Below are 15,524 nucleotides of genomic sequence, written 5' to 3' on the forward strand. Positions count from 1 at the left end.
ACGAAAAGCTGATGTAATGCTTCACTCTACAGGAAATGGTGTAATGAACCCTTGAAACAAAACTTACTATACTTCCAAAACATTTGTTTCCAGTTATATCTTTCTTCCCCATAACACCTGTCCAACATTTGCCATATACCTGAGGAAAAATTCTTTTTTTTTTTTTGAGTTTGCCTGGAATATAAAAATGTCTAACGCAAATACTTCCAAGCAAAAACCTTAAATCTTCTAGACTTTGTGCATATGTCCTTCCATTTTACTTTGTAAATTGCTTATCAATCTCTCTTCCAAATCTTTTCAAACCTCCTCTGATTGATTTCTATATTTATTGTGCAATATTTTATATGTCCTATTAATTATCCCTTTTTTAACAGCAGCTTCTGTTCTAGATTCAACTAAAAATTCTACCAATGCAGGTCTTTCACTTAGGATTCCCTATCCCTTTCTCTTTACCTGTAATCTCATATCAATCTCTGATATGGATCTAGCCTGCAGTCCAAATGTCTTCTTGGTCTTTTCCCATTCTATTACATTTCCCTCTAATTATTTGTTCTAAACACTTTGGTTCCTTTGCCAAGTTCCTCCAGTAACATCCAGACCCCTCTTAACCTATTCTCTGTACCTGTAACTGCAATCACTATCAGCAGAATCTCCCTCCCATATTGACTTAGTTTTTAGAATACTTTCTCCTTCATGAATATAATATTCTGTATGACTGTTGTTATTTTCGTTAAGGATCTGCATCTGAAATCCGCTCTTTCCTAATTTCGTGAATTACCCCCAACCCCGCTTCATCTTCTCTTTTCACTTTTATATTGCAGCTTTCTGTTTGTGTTATGATTAAGAGCCTTAACTGTGTAGCTCTACAATATCCCTTCAAATCAGGTAATCCTAAACCATGCTGTCCTATTGGAAACACCAGGTTATCCCACTTGACTCTTGCCGTCTTCCACTCTCAGATAAATTATCACAATTCTTTATTTACTGCTATCCACAATAAAACTAAAGGTACAACAAACATTTTCTACTGCTTTTACCTGGTTATCCATATCCGTACAAAACAGCTTCCAGTTTCTCAGTTTTTGTATTATCTTTTGTTTGGTGTCTTTCCACATATCCTTAGCTGCCACAATAAAATCCTTTTTAACCCATATTCCTAAATATATCACTTTATCAAGTCCCCATAAATATGGATATTGCTAATCCATTTCATGTGTGGGTGTATAGTTTACATTTATAGCCTTTGATTCATCTTAATTAATTTTATACCCTGAAAAAAACTGAAACTGTTTCAGAATGTTCCACAACACTGAGATGTCCTTTTCTGGTTTTCATCAGGTACAAAATAATATAATCTGCAAATAAAGCCAACTTTTCTTGACTAACATACCAATTATATCCTTGAATTTATGGGTCCCTTATTGCCTCTGCCAATAACTCTAAACATAACACAAATAACAAAGAAAAAAGAGAACACCACTGCCTGATTCCTCTGTTCAGACACAACTTACCAAGCAGGAACCCTCCTACTTTGACTTTTATCTCTGATCCCTCCTATATCCTTCAAAGTAACCTTATTATTGTTACAGTGAATGCAAACACTTCCATTTCCCTACTCATAAAATCCCTTCTTCCTCTGTTGAATGCTTTCTTTCCATCAAGACCTACCAACATTTTGCTTCCCTTTGGATCATCATTGTTCTATTAATGCTAACAAATCCCAAAGTAACTCCTGGCAACAGGATAGACAATGGACACCTCCAGAATGTTAAAAACAATTTATTTAATACTCAAATAAAAATAAGCATTTTTGTCCACTTATACCTATAGTCTTCATTCCTATTTTTAAACTAGTTTGTTCAATGCTATCAAATGTTTGCCTCCTCTTCATAAAACTACATTGATCCATATCTGCCAATTTTGGCAACACCTTTACCATTCTTTGAGCCATTATACATTTACACACTTTATAATCATGGATTAAAATTGAAATGTGGTTACATGAGATCTGATGGGTCTTTATCATCTTTAGGTATTACAGCTTTATTCCAGGATATCAGTGGTTCCCTCCTTTTAAAATACTGTTGAACAAAACTTTTCAGATCTTTATTACTTTCTACCTTCCAAACTTCCTAACTTCTACGGGGATGCCATCTATTCCTGCAGATCAGTTATACATCACTGTTTTTACCTCATCTCCTCCTAACTTAACTGTTAATTATTGAGCCTCATCTACCTCTAACCTTGGCATATTTAGGTCCTCCATAAATATTTCCATTTGTGTTTTTCTTGATTTCCTCATTTCTCTGCTTCACATAAATTTTCATAAAATTCCCAAAATATCTCTAAGACTTCTACAGATCTCTGGTTATTTTTATTGTTATAGGCTCCCTAAGTCTGGCAATAACCCTTTCTACTTTCTGTTGCCTAAGTTACTGTACTAAATATTTCTGTGCTCTGAAGTTCTTAGCAAAAACAGTTGCTTAACAGCAATCTTTCTAAACTTATGTATATTATAGGTTCACAGTTGTATACAAGGCCAATGACCATTGTGGCCATTACAAGACTAGCCAAGCATCTCAAATGGATCCCACAAGTTATGTGCCAGCGTTTGTAAGTCTAGCTAAGCTTCCCAAATCTATTTTGCAACTTTATGTTCCTTAGGCTAGGGCAAGATTTACAGGCTGCCTCTGTCCATTAGAGGCATAGGTGCTAGACCTGGGGTATATTTCCAATTTCCCACTCACTGATCCAGGTTCCTCTTAAATAGCATTAGGGAAGAGCTCTGTTTCACAATCATGGGAAGCCTATTCCAGAGAGGGAGTATTCTCTGAGACATATACCTTTTTAACATGTCCTATTTATGTCACAAGCAAAGTTATCCAGGTAGTCCCTTATTTCCCCTTTAGCCCTCTGCAGTTGCATCTCTTCTTGCTCTGTGAGAATACCCTTATTCTACAATACTTTAACCTTTGTCATCCCTTTAGTAATTCTTACTTCTTAACCATGTCTCTTTTTCTTCTATTTTTACCATATTTTAAACCCCAATTTCATTATATCCCACTCTCTAGCTATAATTTTCGAAGTGTTTTTTTTATCGGGTCTATATTAGAACATCGAAGTTTCAAAACTTCGAATGTTCTAATATCGAACCCTATTCAGTGAAAGCTGAAAATATGGAAGCAACAGAAAACCAAAAGAATTTGGTTGTCCGTTTCTGTTGCTTCGGTATTTTCAGCGCTGTTGTGGAAAGTTACGGGTCAGGTTCAGGTAAGTGTGCGATTGAGTGCGGGTTAGGTTAGTTAGGGTTAGGGTACAGGTTAGGTATGTGTGCGATTGTGTGGACGTGAGGGTTATGGTGGGTTAGGTGAGTTAGGGTTAGGGCGCGGGTTAGGTATGTGTGCGATTGTGTGGACATGAGAGTTAGGGCAGGTTAGGTGAGTTAGGGTTAGAGCACGGGTCAGGTAAGTGTGCGATTGTGTGGATGTGAGGGTTAGGGCAGGGTAGGTGAGTTAGAGTTAGGGCACAGGTGAGGTGAGTGTGTGATAGTGACGGACCTTAGGGTTAGGGTTTGGGTTAAGGTAAGTGGATAGTTAGTGGTGTGTGTATAGTTTAGTGTAGGGTTGGGTGTAAGATTTTAGGTGTATGTGTGTGTGGATTGCTGTTTGTTTGGTGTGCTTGTTTTGTGTGTATGTGTTTCGGAACAGCAAATTTTTTCTCTAGGAAAAAATTTGCTGTTCTGTATGTTCGATGTTTTCAGCTTTCACTGAATAGGGTTCGATATTAGAACTTTCGAAGTTTTGAAACTTCGATGTTCTAATATAGACCCTTTTCATCCTACCTAACAACTCCCGAATAATTTCCAATACCCATTCCTTAAATTCCTTTTTTAACCAGTAGGTGGAGAAGTACCACTTTCTCATTTTTAATTCATTATCCTGCATTTTTATTTTAGTTACTATTGGTACACGATCTGAAATATTTATTAGACATATGTCAAAGCTCTCAATTAAATGCACATGTTACTGTACTGTGGGGAATAATATGCACATTTTGAGTTTCTACTACTAAATTCACATATTCCATATCAAATATTTTCCATACCAGGCCCTGTGATATATCCTCACTGTTACAAATCAAATTCCAGTCCCAACCTATAAGTAATATTCCCTGCAGAAAGCTGATTATTTCCCCCAATTTTTCTTAAGCTCCATAATACCAGTTCTAGGTGGAATATAAATACATGCCAGTGTATAATTCTCTTTCATTGTCAGTAGCCCCTTGCTACCACAAATTTATCATTTTCTTTTTTTTTTTTCCCCTCTTCTATCACTACTGGAGCTCCTACAGCAATTAATATATGTACACCTCTTTTCCTTTGTCACTGAGATTTTGTTGAATATTCATCCAGAAATCCTCAGTTTAGCAAATTCACATTCTCAGTTCTTTCCAAATGTGTCTCCTGTAGCATTCCAAAAAAAAAAAAAAAATTGAATACAATGCACCAAAAGGTCACCAATAACAAAATCCAAACAAGTGCCCTGGAAAGATGGAAAACAGCAGTCCACATCTTCAATGCCAATATTTTAATAATAAAAACAACACATAAACACCTCACAAATAAAACTGCATTTTCATACCTAGTGTACAGACTTCATCCAATGCAGACAAAAAACATTAACCCAAGTGTTATACCCCTCGCATTATTCAATTAAAATGGTAAAATTAGGAATATAATCAGTTAAAATAAAACACATTAAAATGCTGTTAAAAAGCCGTTTAAAAACTTTTATTAAAAACATACTGACAAAATACATCCTAAATGTGCATCTGTATAAACATGCATTTCTCTAGTTAAAACAATGTTTAAATAGTTATAAAAATGTTTTTGCACGAAACCCAAAATGCATGGTTAAAAAGTATATTAATATGTACATATATTTTATAAGTTGGTGAAATGCTAGCAAAGAGCTCTCTCTTGTGATCTCAGGAAATAATATTATGAGGCATTTGGATAAATGAGAATTCTCTTATGGGGTAAGCATTAAAGTGTTCTGAAAATTTCATTGCGAAGGCTAGAAAATGGATGTAATGGCATGTTAAGGTCACAAGAGGGAGCTCTTCGCTAGCATTTCACCAACTCATAAAATATACGTACATATTAATATACTTTTTAACCATGCATTTTAGGTTTCATGCAAAAACATTTTTATAACAATTTAAACATTGTTTTAACTAGAGAAATGTATGTTTTTACAGATGCATATTTAGGATATATTTTGTAAGTATGTTTTTGATAAAAGTTTTTAAATGGCTTTTTAACAGCATTTTAACATGTTTTATTTTAACTGATTATATTACTAATTTTACTGTTTTAATTGAATAATGAGAGGGGTATAAAAGTTGGGTTAATGTTTTTTGTCCTCATCTGATGAAGTCTGTACACTAGGGCCGAAAACGTAGTGTTATTTGTGTTGGTGTTTTTATTATTAAAATACTAGCATCAAAGCTGTGGACTGCTGTTTTTCATCTTTCCAGGGCACTTGTTTAGATTTTGTCTTATAGCACTGTTATTTTCACTCTGAATTTCTTAATATAATTTAGTGTTCTTTTCTTTATTCCATACCAGTGAGACCATTCACATTCCATGATAACACGGAAAGTGTCACCATTATGATATGAAGTTAACATTCTCACCTATTACATATGACAGCCTTTTAGATGTCTGTTTCTAGCTTTTGTGATACATGCACATACTAATGTTTGGGAGGATGACTTTTTTATCATTGTTTCTGGTAATCTCCATTAGAACCTATGTCACTTTTTACAAGACTTTTTTTCTTTTAATGAAAACTGTCAGACAAAAAACAAACAGACCCACAGAACCTGTTAATGCAAACACACAAAACAATGTACATCTTTATATAATGATGTTTAATCCTACTTGTAGGAACAATTATCTTAAATAGACGACTGCAGATGCAGGAACTATCTGAGCTAAATTTAAGGTTAACCACACTAACACACGTCACTGCCTATGCATCTATTACAATAAGTGGTGTATGTTTTTTTATCTTTATTCCTCTCCCAGATGTAAAAAAACAACCTGCATGCTTTCAGAAAACATTAACTTTTACCCTAAAAGAAACTAGCATTCTAGACTTTTATTGCACTATAATCATCTCATTTTCATGGTAACATAAGAGAAAAAGAAACAAATGTAGTTCTTAGCTGCAGACTCCTAAAGACATACTGAATATCTGTTGCTAAAAGAAAAATGTTCATTTATTAGATTAAGCCAAGGGTCTTAATCCAGACATTCACCTAAGTAAAACTAGGAGAAAACATATGATCTCTACATATGTTATGATCTGTGTACTATTACATCAGATTCCCCACCTCAACAACTCAACATTACAGCTTATTAACTTAATGATAGGATCATGGGATCATAGCATCATAGGAAGTTACTAGGCAAAGCTCCTAGCAAAGAATTTATCCCATGTTCTGACAAGTCAGCACCAGATCCCCTGTCCAGCAGGGACACAGGTGGAATACCAGGGGTGTATTTTCTGTTCCCCATCCACTTATCCAGGTTACACTTAAAAAGGCTTAATGAGGTACTCTGCTTGATATGGAGAGGGAGTCTCTGCGACACAAATCTGTCCAGCCAACAAGTCCTATTGATGTCACAGATCAAGCTGAGGTCACGGATGTTGGTTACTCGAGTGGAACTTGACTTGCGTTTATGCAGCAGTCCCATCAAGGCGGGGTCAGAAATTGCTTTGAATGGCAGACAGAGGTCACCTCTTTGGAATCTGTATGAGACTGAGTACAGGAACAAGGCTTTTAGCCTATCTGTGTAGGGTAGATGTTTGAGGCCCTGGGTTCTCCTGGTGAGGAAGCTCCGTGGTCTCTCCAGCTGCTGCACGTGTCTTTATGAGGTACATGTCAAAAGGGGAACTGTACTCAATAATGAGTTTTACAAGGGAAAAATACAGGGATGTTATCATCTCCTTGTCCTTGGATGAGATGCCCTTACTAATGATGTGCGCCATGTAGAAAGCTTTCTTTACAATGGTGGCAATATGGTGGTCAAAAGTCTGGGTGCTATCAACCTGGGTGCCCAGGTCTCTCATGACTGAATGCGTGCTTAGGACCTTGTTATTAATGTGATAATTTGTGGGGACATTACTCTTTTCAAAGAGGATGATGATGCATTTTTTGGCATTCAGTTTGAAGCCATGTTTCTGGCACCAGTCATGTGGGTGAGACCCTCTTGGAGGATGTCCACATCACTTGGGGAATTGATGACAGCACTCAGCTTGTAGTCATCTCCAAACATGGTCAGCCATAACCCATTGGTTTTGGCCTGCACCTCAGAAAGGTATATCCCAAACAACAGAGGCCTCAAGACCAATCCCTGGGGTAAACCGCTTGTTACGGGTTTACTGCTTGAGGTGGCCTTCCCTACTCTGACTAGGAGGGTTCTATCAGTGAGCCAGTTTACTACTCATCTAGTAACATACAGACTGATGCCTAGTTGAGAAAGTTTATCTATTATACCCAAGTGGAGAATAGTATTGAATGCTTTGGCCAGGTCAAGGTAAGCAGTGCGCACCATCTTCCTCTCATCCATGGCTTAGGTGATTGTCTCAAAGAAGTCGACCAAATTTAATAGGAATGACCACCTCCCCTTGACGAAACCAAACTGTGTTTGATCGAGTGTTTAGAGGTTGCTAATGCTTTTACATTGTAAAAAGAGGAACAAAAGAAAGAAAAAAGGCACCTGTTTCCTGCAACATCTTTATTATATAAAATAACTGAAAATGCCTCAACATACAACATGTAATTTATATCATGAAAAGTTTCACAGAAATACTGTTAAGAACAGTAGCTGTTTTACTTATGGCTACTCTTTTCTTTCTTATTCACTTCTCCTTCGTGGGCCTGCAAGCATCATAGGTTCAAAGCTCCATATGTGTTTACTAGGCTAATGACCACAAGGGCCTTTTTAAGCCTATCCATGCATCCCAAATCTCTGACCAGTTCTGATACCCTTGATAAGTGTAAGCATAGGCCCGGGAGATGAACCATTTACAGATTACATGTGTCCATTAGAAACATAGGTGCCAAACCAGAGATGAATTTCTGGTTTCCCATTCAATTGTCCAAGCTGCATTTCAATTGGGTTAGGAAGGAACTCTGCTTCACATGGAACCTGTTTCATAGACGGGGTAGTCTCTGGAATATATACCTATCTCTTCAGCAGGTCCTAGTTATATCACAGGCAAGATTTAAGTTTTTAGAATGGGTAATTCTGGTGCTGTTTGTTTTGTGGATATGCAGGAAGTTCATCAGAGCGGGGTCTGACAATGCCCTGTATGCCAGGCATAGATCTCCCCTCAAATGCCTGTAAGAGACAGAATATATGAATAGGGCACTGAGGCGGACTGCATAGGATCTTTTACTTACACCCTGTACTCTTAGTGAGTCACCTTTGTGGATGTTTCAATTGTTGGACATGCCTGGTTAGGGGGTCCATATTATATTATCGAAAAGACAGGTCAGTGAATGGCACTTACATCGAAAAAGCCATTCAGCGAATTCACTCTTGGGGGTATTGTGCCCCCCACAACCCCCACTAATTATATATACCAGCTCTGACACTGCATTACAGTGAGGAAAGGGCTAATATTTCGATCTTCACTGTATTGCAATCTCACTATGAACAGTTCGCTGAACGGCATTTTCGATGCAAGTGCCATTCGCTGACCTGTCTTTTCGATAATATAATATAGACCTCTGGTCAGGTACATACCAAAGGGGGCATTGTCCTCAAGGATTGGTCTGATGAATGCCGAATACAGTGGAACAATGACTTCCTTCGACTTAGATGCCATACCTTTGTTTATAAGTTGCACAACATAGAATGATTTCTTCATCACTGTAGACACAGTACCTTCAAATGCTAGATTCCTATCTATGTGTGTCCCTAAGTCCCTGACTACTGGGTCAAGTCTAAAGGGTGTGTTGTCAATATGATAGTTACCAGAGATGGATGACTTCCCAGAGGATGATATTATACACTATTTGGCATTTAGTTCTAGTCCATGGCTTTGACACCAGTTGTTTGTCTGTGTCAGCCTCTCCTGGAGAACATCCGTGTCAGTGTGAGATTCAATGACAGCTCCTAATTTGCAATCATTTGCAAATTTAGTCAGCCAGAGACCACCGACATTGGCCTTGACTTCTGAGAAATAAATGCCAAACAGTAACGGTCCAAGGACTGATCCTTGAGGACTCCACTTGTGACTGGCCTCATTGTAGACGTGGACTCCCCAAATTTAACTTCTTGGGTCCTGTTTGTCAGCCACTTCGCTATCCACTGGGTGACATATGGGTTTGTACCTAACCTCTTGAGTTTGTCAACAATGCCCAAGTGAGGTACTGTGTCAAATGCATTGGCCAGATCAAGGTAGGCAGTGTGAACGATTTTTCCCTCATCCATTGCTTTGCTGACCTTCTCAAAGAGGTCCAACAGGTTGAGTAGACATGATCTGCTCTTGAAGCAACCAAACTGGGTTGGGTCCAGTGTCTGGAGGTTTACTATATCTCTGTTGATCATCTCCATGATAATTCTTTCCATGGCTTTACATATAAGACCAGTGAGACTTACGGGTCTGTAATTTCCAGGGTCTGTAGAAGGCCCACCTCTGTGCAGAGGGATGACTGTTGCCTTTCTCCATTCATGAGGCACGAAGCCTGTTTGGAGGCTACATTTAAATAGTAATTCCAGAGGCTCTGATAGGTCATGTTTCATGCTATTTAGAAGGCATCCTGGGATATTGTCTGGCACCACTGATGCAGTGTTCATAGTCTTAGAGACAACATTAAGGACCTAGTCCTTAGTGATAGTAGGGGGAGTTATATTTGATGATATTTCCCGAGGGAAGGTTGATGGAGAGAGAGAGATAAAGTTGAAGCTGAATTTATCAGCCAGGAGGTTTGCTATATCTTCTGGCTCAGTACAGGGGGCTCCATTTACAATGAGCTCTGCACACAAGTGTGTACTGCCTTTGAGACTGCGAACATAGCCAAATAATGCTTTGTGATTGTCCTTGGCCTGGAAGGCCAAATTTAACTCAGATTTGGCTTTGGTAGACTTTATTTGTCCCCTGAGTTGTTTGTTTAGTTGGATTAGAGTGCTTTTATCCTGCTGGGTGCCGCACCTCCTAATTTTTGCCATGATTTGCTTCCTCGTCTTATACAGTCTATTGATTTTGTGATTCCCCCAAAAAAAGAAAAACAAACTCAATGAAATAAACAAAATGGCTCCATCAAACCAGGGTCCAAACAGAGTTTATTGCAGTAAACGTGAAGCACTTTTCGTCTACCAAAACAAATGGGGAGACTTCATCAGACAAAACACGTTACAAAAACAAGTGCTTTAAATATCTTTTGAATAGTAAAACACCACACGTAATTCACCAACCAAAGCCTGTTAAAAACACCGCCAATATCCTGTGAACCTCCCACAATAATAATAACCCTTTATGCACTTCCACAAAGACAGTTGTATTAAAAAAATCTCTTTATAAACTAAAAATAAACTAATAAGTATGTCCAAATATATACACATAAAATTAAGTTAACCTTACATTAACCATAACAACTTTAACGCAAAAGGCTTCTCAGTTTTAAAATACGTGTCAGAGATACAATCTCATTCAAACCTGGGGCATTAAAAGAATTTAACCTCAACTGCCAAATTAACTCACGCTTCTCTAACTATTGGTGAGGACCTCCTTTTAAATCCAGAGCTACTTGATCAATCACTCTGAGCAAGAAACTATGGGCAGGACTCTCATTACAGTGCCTAGCCAGTGCGTTGACAGTGTTCCTCGATTGATCGCGTGGAAGTGCACTTATTTTTGTAATGTTTTTTGTCTGATGAAGTCTACCCACTTGTTTTGGTAGACGAAAAGCAATTCACGTTTACTGCAATAAACTCTGTGCTTGGACCCTTGTTTGACGGAGCATTTTTGTTTATTTCATTGATTTTGTGATTCCACCATGGTGCCTCGTTTTTTAGTTAGTTTATACTTCCCCTTGGTGGGTGCAGCTGTCTCAATGCAGCTATTAACATCCTTATATGGGGTTTCTGTGAACAGTTGTGCATAGGCAACAATGTTCTCAGGGTTTATGGGGGCTTGAAATTTTGCCAGATGCTCACTTAATTGCAGGAGGTTAACTTTACAATAGTTCCTGAATATTCCAGGTTTAGCTGGAGGTCCAGATTTTATTTTTACTTCAAAGGAGACCATTTTGTGGTCTGACCTTGCCAGGAAATGCATTACAGTAGGGGGTGTGCAAAAGTCTCCCATATTAGTGAGGACCAGATCCAGTATGGTTGCACTCCTGGTTGGTTTATTGACTATTTGATCCAGGGAATTTGTGTTTACAAAATCCAGGAATCTCTGTGCTTGTGCGTTTGGTGTCATATAGGATTCCCAGTTAATAGTGGGGTAATTAAAGTCACCCATGAATATGGTACTGGGTTGGATGGTTAGTGTTTCTAATAAGTTTAAATACATGATATGGGTTTCCTGGGTCATAGAGGGGAACGTATAGCTTGCAAGGAAGTGGTACTGGATCTTACCTATGGTGATTTGAACATGGAGCAGCTCAAGTGCATTGTCCTGTTTGACCAGCCTTGAAGTATATTTATTTTTGATGTAAATAAAAACAACTCCACCTTTAGTCCCTGCCTGTGAAGTAGCTGTCCTAAATGTGTGGAAGGCATTATAACCCTGCACTGTTTGTTCGTGTGCTCTCTGTGGCTTTAAACCATGTCTCAGTGACCACACAGATGTCAGAATTCTCTAGGGTAAAGAGAGCTTCTAGGCAGTGAAGTTTTTTGTTTAGCCTTCTAGCACTGAGCAGTAATACCTTTAGATTTTACAAATTTATAACAAACAATAGGCCATAACTATATTTATGGGGACATGATAAAATGACATGAAGTGAGGCAAATATCTTTAATTCCCTCATACGTTCAAGAAAATCAACAAAAGTCTATTGTTTCCACTTTTCCTTGTACAGCCATATTTCACAAACATGATTGCTGCTTTGTAATCTCACATTTACTCTGTAATTTATGTGTTGCCGGTCTTCTCTAGTTCACCTCCTAACTCCAGACTCCACTTCAATTCCAAGGTACTCCCAAATTCTCCTAGACAACTCCTGTGCTTTTCTGTCTCCCCACTGTTTTCCTTTGGAACACTGGAAATGGTTTTATTGGCAAATTCTCTGTGAGCTTTTTTATGAGAAGAATAAGAAGCAGAGTCCCTTTTTACGCAATGGCTCACTTTTTGTTGGACAAACTTTTGCATTTCTTCCTTAGCTTGTTCTGCATCACAAATGACTTTAATCTTCTATGGAAAAATAATCTGAAAACAACTGGATACAACAGCTTGAATCCTGCCTCTCTACATTCCCTGACTGCTGGAGTAAATTGGTTGGCCTGGTGTACAATGACTAATCCATTTCCATATACATTCTACTGTCGTCAAGTTTTAATACCTTGCCTTTCTACCAGAGTTTTGTCAGGATCAACTCTTTCTGCTGGTAGGATTGCATCCTTACTACTACAGGTCTTGACTGCTTTCTCTTGGCCAGGTTTGGAGCAAACAACTGATGTGCCATTTCAGTTAACATATCTTGCTGTGTGATACCAGTCCAGTTGCTTATTTGTGCCTTCATAAAGTTAATACAGTTTGCTCCTCCAGTTTTTCTGGTACAGCAGAAAATCTCTAGTGTTTCTCTGCGGCTCTGTCCTCTAATTTTACCATTTTTTGAAACATCTCCTCTTGACCAGTCTCATCTTCATTTTGACCTCTGATATTTTTAGTATTATCAGTTCATATGCATATCCGCATAAAGCTTCTTCCATTTTTTCAGTTTTTTTATTTGAGTTGAAACACTCCTTCGATGTTTCATTTACTTTAATCAGCTTTGAGCACATTTGACTTATTTTCCCTGTAGGTCACCAGAAGCCATGTCTTGCCCCAAAGCTGGAACTTGAACAGCTTTTTGCTGAACAGCTGCAGGACTCATTACTAATGATGGTAAGGGCCCATCAGATCCAGCTTAAAATATGCCCGTTTCAATTCTAAACCATGATTATAAAGTGTTCATGTCTATAATGGCAAAAAGAATGGCAAAGGTGATACCAAAATGGCTAAATATGGATCAGTGTGTTTTTTGTTGAGGGGTTGCAAACATTTGATAACATTAATAGAACAGTGATGATCCAGGAGAAGCAGAATGTAAGAAAACACAGCTGTTGTCAGTGGGTCTTGATGCAGAGAAAGCATTCAACAGAGTAAGCTGGGATTTTATGAGCAGGGCAATGGAAGCATTTGCAATCCATGACAAAACTAAAAGGTTGTTTAGGAGGATATATGACAGAACGGAGGTGAACATTAAAGTGGGTGGGTTTCTCTCTGATAAGTTCTGTTTGAGCACAATAACCAAGCTGGGGTATCCTCTTTCTCCTTTTTTTATTTCCATTATATTTAGAACCAATGGCAAATAAAATAAGGTGCTCAGAAATTCAAGGATATAATAGGCATGGTAGTCAAGAAAATCTGGCTTTATTTGCAGATGATATTATTTTATACATCATAAAAACAGAAAAGGACATAAAAGTGCTGTGGAGCATTTCCAGACAGTTTCAAATCTTTCTGGGGTATAAAATTAATGAAAATAAAACAAAGGCAATAGTGTAAACTATGTACCCACACACAAACTGGTTCAACAACAAACATATTTATGGGGAACATAACAACAATTAAGTACTTAGGAGTATGGATTACAAAGGATTCCTTTATGGCAGCAAAGGATATGTGGGAAAAGACTAAAAACATAATACAAAAACTGAGAAACTCTGCTTTATGGATACAGATAGCAAGATACAAGCAGTCAAAATGTTTTTAGCCCCCTTAGTTTTATATACAGGTCAGGCATATTTTTATCAAACAGAGGAGAAGCTGTGGATAGCAATTAATAAAGAGTTGAAGGCTTTTATCTGGGAGGGGAAGACAGCAAGAGCAAGTGGGATAAGCTGATCCTTTCAACAGAATAAGTTGTTTTGGAATTACCGGATTTGAAGGGGTATTTCAGATTTACACTGTTAAGTCTCCTACACATAGCACAACCATAAAGCTATAATTCAATGTAGAAAGGGATGATAACAAAACAAGGGAGAAACTCAAAAAACAAGGAAAGACTGGGATTTTGGATGTAGATCATTAAGGAGAATAACAATAACCATACAGAATGTTATATTCATAAAGTAGCAGAAAGTAGTCTAAGAACTAAGCCAACAGGGGAATGGAGAAAGAGATTACTGCAATTAGGGATACAGACAACAGACAAGAGGGGGCTGGAATTTACTGGAGAGAAAACTGACAAAGGAATCAAGGTATTGGGAGCAAATAAATAGAGAGGGAATAGCAACATAATTGGAAGAGGCCAAGAATTTATTTGGATTGCAGGCTAGAGCTAGCCTTCCGTATCAAGGACTGATAACAGAGTATAGCCAAATAGAAAGAAATAGGGGGGGTCATAAGTGAAAGACCAGCACTGATAGAATTTTTAGTAAAATCTAGAATAGAAGCTGCTGTTAAAAAGGGATAATAAGTACAGCATATAAAACACTGCATGATAACTATAAGAATCAGTCAGAGAAGGTTAGAAAGGATTGGGAAGAGAGACTGGATAAGCAATTCACAAACAAACAGTGGGAGGATATACAGTATGTATGACTCCCAAATATGCAACAAAGTTTAGAAGATTTAAGATATTTGCTTGGAAGTGTTAACATAGGTACTTATATACCCCAACTAGACTCCAAAAAAATTTTCCCCAGGTAGATAGCAAATGTTGGGTCCAGTACTTCTTAGTAAGACATGGCTGTGATGTCTAGTTATCTGTACTTTACTTTACATACTCTGTCCAGTCTGACTGAATGTTACTTTGATTTTCCTTGTGCACTTTCTCATCCATTTGCATATTTAATATGTAACTACAGTGCTTGCCCTATTGTTTAAGTAAAGTTCATTTTTTTTAAATTTTAAGCTCTTGAGGCTGGTATTTATTACATATGCATTATTAGTATTTTTTATCTGAGAGGAAGGTTATCATTTGTCAGTGGACAGTAAGCTGTAGCTCCAATCTCCATTTAGCTAGATCAAATGGGCCTACTACAAGGAATATATTAATGTGCATGATTTCATATCTGGCTTAATTTAGAGCAGCATGTAACTGGAAGTCCTTGGCCATTCCATGGAGCTTGCAGTCCTACAATGGTGGAAGAAATCTGTGAGGAATTGAATAATTATGCCAGTCTTCCCTGAGAATTGTATGCATGTGTATGGAAATAATCCCCTGTTTGAAAGACAATTATCTAACTTTGTAAGGAGCACTGGAATGTCTGGAAGACATTATGTTTTACACAG

The 15,524-nt window shown here is 37.8% G+C and overlaps 1 protein-coding gene across 1 annotated transcript in view; it reads right to left on the reverse strand.

Annotated features, from left to right (window-relative positions):
* GREB1 (growth regulating estrogen receptor binding 1) overlaps positions 1-15,524 on the reverse strand; it is a 3,935,532-nt gene that overhangs the window by 2,196,807 nt on the left and 1,723,201 nt on the right. The window lies entirely within an intron of this gene.

Source organism: Protopterus annectens, chromosome 1.part1, assembly GCF_019279795.1.
Source record: "Protopterus annectens isolate FY-2018-M chromosome 1.part1, PAN1.0, whole genome shotgun sequence".
NCBI lineage: Eukaryota > Metazoa > Chordata > Ceratodontiformes > Protopteridae > Protopterus > Protopterus annectens.